The following is a 3,626-nucleotide window of genomic DNA, read 5'->3' as shown; positions in this document are numbered from 1 at the left end:
CAATGGCATTAAGTTTATACTTGCTCCTAAATCACAAAGACAACTTAGGAATTCAATATCTCCCAACTTACACGGAATAGTAAAACATCCGGGATCCTTGAGTTTAGTGGGCAAATTACTTGATACTATTGAACTACAGTCTTCAGTTAACGAAATGGATGAAATTCCTTCCCAACTGATTTTCTTTGAAATCAAATCCTTTAAAAACTTACCATAGTTAGGAATTTGTGTTATTGCATCCATAAATGTCAAATTGATATGCAAATTTTTAAGTTTATCCAAAAACGTTAGAAGTTGTTTATCATAGTCCTTATTTCAGACTTTGTGTGGAAAAGGTGGTTTGGGTACAAAAGTTTTGGTACCTGCGTCAGATGGTGAAATATTTGTGTTTAAGATATCCTCTTTGGATTTTGGTAAATCATTTCCTGATAATGTTGCATCTTTGGGCATTTCAGTCCCTTGATAATTTTTCCCTGAACGAAGAGTAATAGCCTTCACCTGCTCTTTCGAATTTTCTTCCGTGTGGCTGGGAAGACTTCCCTCTTTTCGGGATGGAATTGATTTAGCAAGTTGACCAATTTGAATCTCCAAATTATGGATGCTAGATGAGTGGTTTTTAATAAGCTGATCGAATTTATTTTCGATCCGTTTAAAACCATCGTCGTGATTACTTATTTTTCCACTGATAGCATCTATAAACTTGTCGATTTTAGAAGATAAAGTGCTAATCGTATCTCTTGACTGATTTTGATAATTAGTGGTACGATTTTGATTAGCACTGATATTATTGTTACTGTTATCTTTCTAGTTAAAGTTAGGATGATTCCTCCATCCAGAATTATAAGTATTAGAATAAGGATTATTAGTTTGGTTTTGCCCTTGGACAAAATTTACCTGTTCGATCTCACTCATATTTTCGTAATCCACATCCGTTTGGATTGGATTGCCATTGGTATCTCGCGGTGCCATAAATTGGTCAATTTTGTGCGATAAAGCAGAAAATTGGGCTTGTAGCATCGCGACTGGATCAAGTTCAACTATACCTTTAACTGATGGTGAGGCTGAGGATGATGGTTTCGCCACCGGCATATGTCCACGTTCCGCGGGCCACATACTGCTGTTGATTGCCATTTCCTCCAAAAGTTCTCTTGCTTGGGCTGATGTTTTCTTCATAAATAGCCCTCCCGACATAGCATCTAATGAACCCCTAGTTGTAGGATTTAGTCCATTGTAAAATGTTTGCATTAAAAGTTCAGCGGGTAATTGGTGGTGTGGGCATAAACGTTGAAGTTCTTTAAAACGTTCCCAAGTTTCATAAAGAGTCTCATTATCATTTTGAGAAAAAGATGTTAACTCCTTTATGACTCTTGCGGTTTTTGCTAAAGGAAAATATTTCGATAAAAACGCTTGGGCTAATTGTTCCCAAGTGGCAAAAGTTGCGGCTGGCATAGAAGTTAACCATTCTTTGGCTCTATCCTTCAAAGTGAAAGGAAAGAGGCGAAGTTTGATTGCTTCTGCAGTCACATCTGGGATTTTAATAGTGTCACAAATTTCTAGGAAATTTGTTAAATGGGTGTTAGGATTTTCGTTAGGTAACCCGTAAAATGTTACATTATTTTGCAACATATTATGCAAAGCTGGCTTAATTTCAAATTGATTTGCGGTGATTCTGGGTCTAACGATACTATTGGTTACACCGGCCACACCTGGCCTAGCGTATTCCATAAGTGTTGGTGGGTCTGCCATTTTTTCTGGCTCGGTATGTGTTTTTACTGGGGTCTTATTTTTGTTTTTCTTATTTTTCTTGTTCTTCCTAATGGTTTTCTCAATTTCTGGGTCTATAGGGTCTGGTACAATGCCTGAACTTCGAGAACTGCGCATGAACCTGAAATCTTGCACGAACCGAAACTACCTACAAAACAGAATTTTTGAAAAATAAATAAATTAGTATATGAAAACTATTAAATTACAAAAGTTAAAATAAGTATGTTTAAACCTAGATTCGAAATAAAACACGAAAAATTTAAAATTTTGCCAAAATTTTTGGCATTCCCCGGCAACGGCGCCAAAAACTTGTTGAGCGATTTCCGCAAGTGCACGGTATATGCTTGTAGTAATAAAAGATATCGAACCCACAGGGAACGCTTTTTAACTAAAACTTTATTTAATTCGGTTTAATCACGTGTTTAGGTTTAATAAAAGAAATACGTTTAGTTGATGAATAGGTTTTGGTAAATTAGGATTAGATAGAAGTATTATATCGAGTTTAGAGAACAATTCCGTTTTGGAATTTTGATTACAAAACAGATATTTCCGTAGTTGGAATAAAATAGATCTTATTTTCATAAAGCAAAGTAAACAACTTTAACTTTGTGAGATTATGGACATGTAACAATATAGCGATTTACTCAATTGAATGGCTTCGAACTATAGAAATCCCCCTGGCGTTGAGATGATTCCTACCTTAATCAAACTAGTGTTTTATTTCTGATAAGCCGCGATCAGCGATCATGTCATCCATAAAAACTAAATTCGTTAAGTGTTCAACAAAGTTCTTATATGAATAAGATGGAATGGAACGTTTTAATAAAAACACCAATTTATCATTTTGAAAATCATTTTGTCAGAACAATATCAAAATAACAACAGTAAGAATGTATTGAATAAATAAGTATATCATTAATGAAATGTGAATTTCCACAAGTTAACAGAGAAGTAGAAACTTGGATAGCATTGCAACGAAAACTTTGAGATCCGGGTCGTCAATCTTTCTCTCAAACTCCGTAGGCTCGTCAAACCTCATGCGCTTCAGCCGTCAATTCTTCTCGCTGGATCTTCGGAATAGAGACTGGTCTCGTCCACTATCAGAATGAAAACTAAACTAATACTGTGTTTATAACTAATCTAAATACAATTCGTGTACAACACGATTGTTTACAGAAATGAAATCTAACTTTCTGATTCTTTTCTGAATCAGAAACTCAACATAACAACTTTCTTCTCTAATTTCTCTAACTTTTCCAACTTAACCAACCTTGATTTCTGAAATGGATCACTTATTTATAGTTGTTGAAGGGTTGTAAATGACGGGTCGTGTCTGCTGGTGAAGGGTCGCTTTTATCCGAACGAACAGACGCGTTTTTCCGAATTTATACATGTGTTTTGTGTGCATGGAGGTTCGCTGTCGCGACTGAGATTCTAAAAATCTCAGTCGCGACAGGGGATCTAGGGGCGAGCTTGAAAACTTCATTTTCCCCCGATCTGGCCTCCGCAAGTCGCGACTGAGATTATGAGAATCTTAGTCGCGACAGAGAGATGTTCTCCCTGTCTCTCGACTGCTTTTCGTCCTCCTCGAGCGTTCTTCTGACTGATATGCATTCTCGGTACGTTTGTAAGGTTTTTCGTCCATTTTAGCTCCGTTTTAGCTCCATTGTTGCTCCTATTTGGATTTTACCAAATATTTAGGTACCTTGCATCAAAGAAGTAAATAAAGACGTAAAAGTATTCAAAATGAATATAATTAACATGATTTCAATGTAAATTTAACGTATTTATGTATGATAATTTAGGTATATTTTGGGCTTAACAAAATCCGAGTGGCGGATCATCCAGACTCTGCCACACGG

General features: G+C 36.2%; 1 non-coding gene across 1 annotated transcript; it reads left to right on the top strand.

Annotated features, from left to right (window-relative positions):
* The first annotated feature begins 1,261 nt into the window (after positions 1-1,261).
* Positions 1,262-1,368, top strand: LOC136225150 (small nucleolar RNA R71). Its single transcript, XR_010686882.1, has one exon. It is a non-coding gene; the product is annotated as a small nucleolar RNA R71 (small nucleolar RNA).
* The last annotated feature ends 2,258 nt before the right edge of the window (positions 1,369-3,626 follow it).

Source organism: Euphorbia lathyris, chromosome 3 (genome assembly GCF_963576675.1).
Source record: "Euphorbia lathyris chromosome 3, ddEupLath1.1, whole genome shotgun sequence".
In the NCBI taxonomy this organism is placed as follows: Eukaryota; Viridiplantae; Streptophyta; class Magnoliopsida; order Malpighiales; family Euphorbiaceae; genus Euphorbia; species Euphorbia lathyris.
The sequence above is the reverse complement of the archived record's forward strand: the minus strand, read 5'-3'. Positions and strand labels throughout refer to the sequence as shown.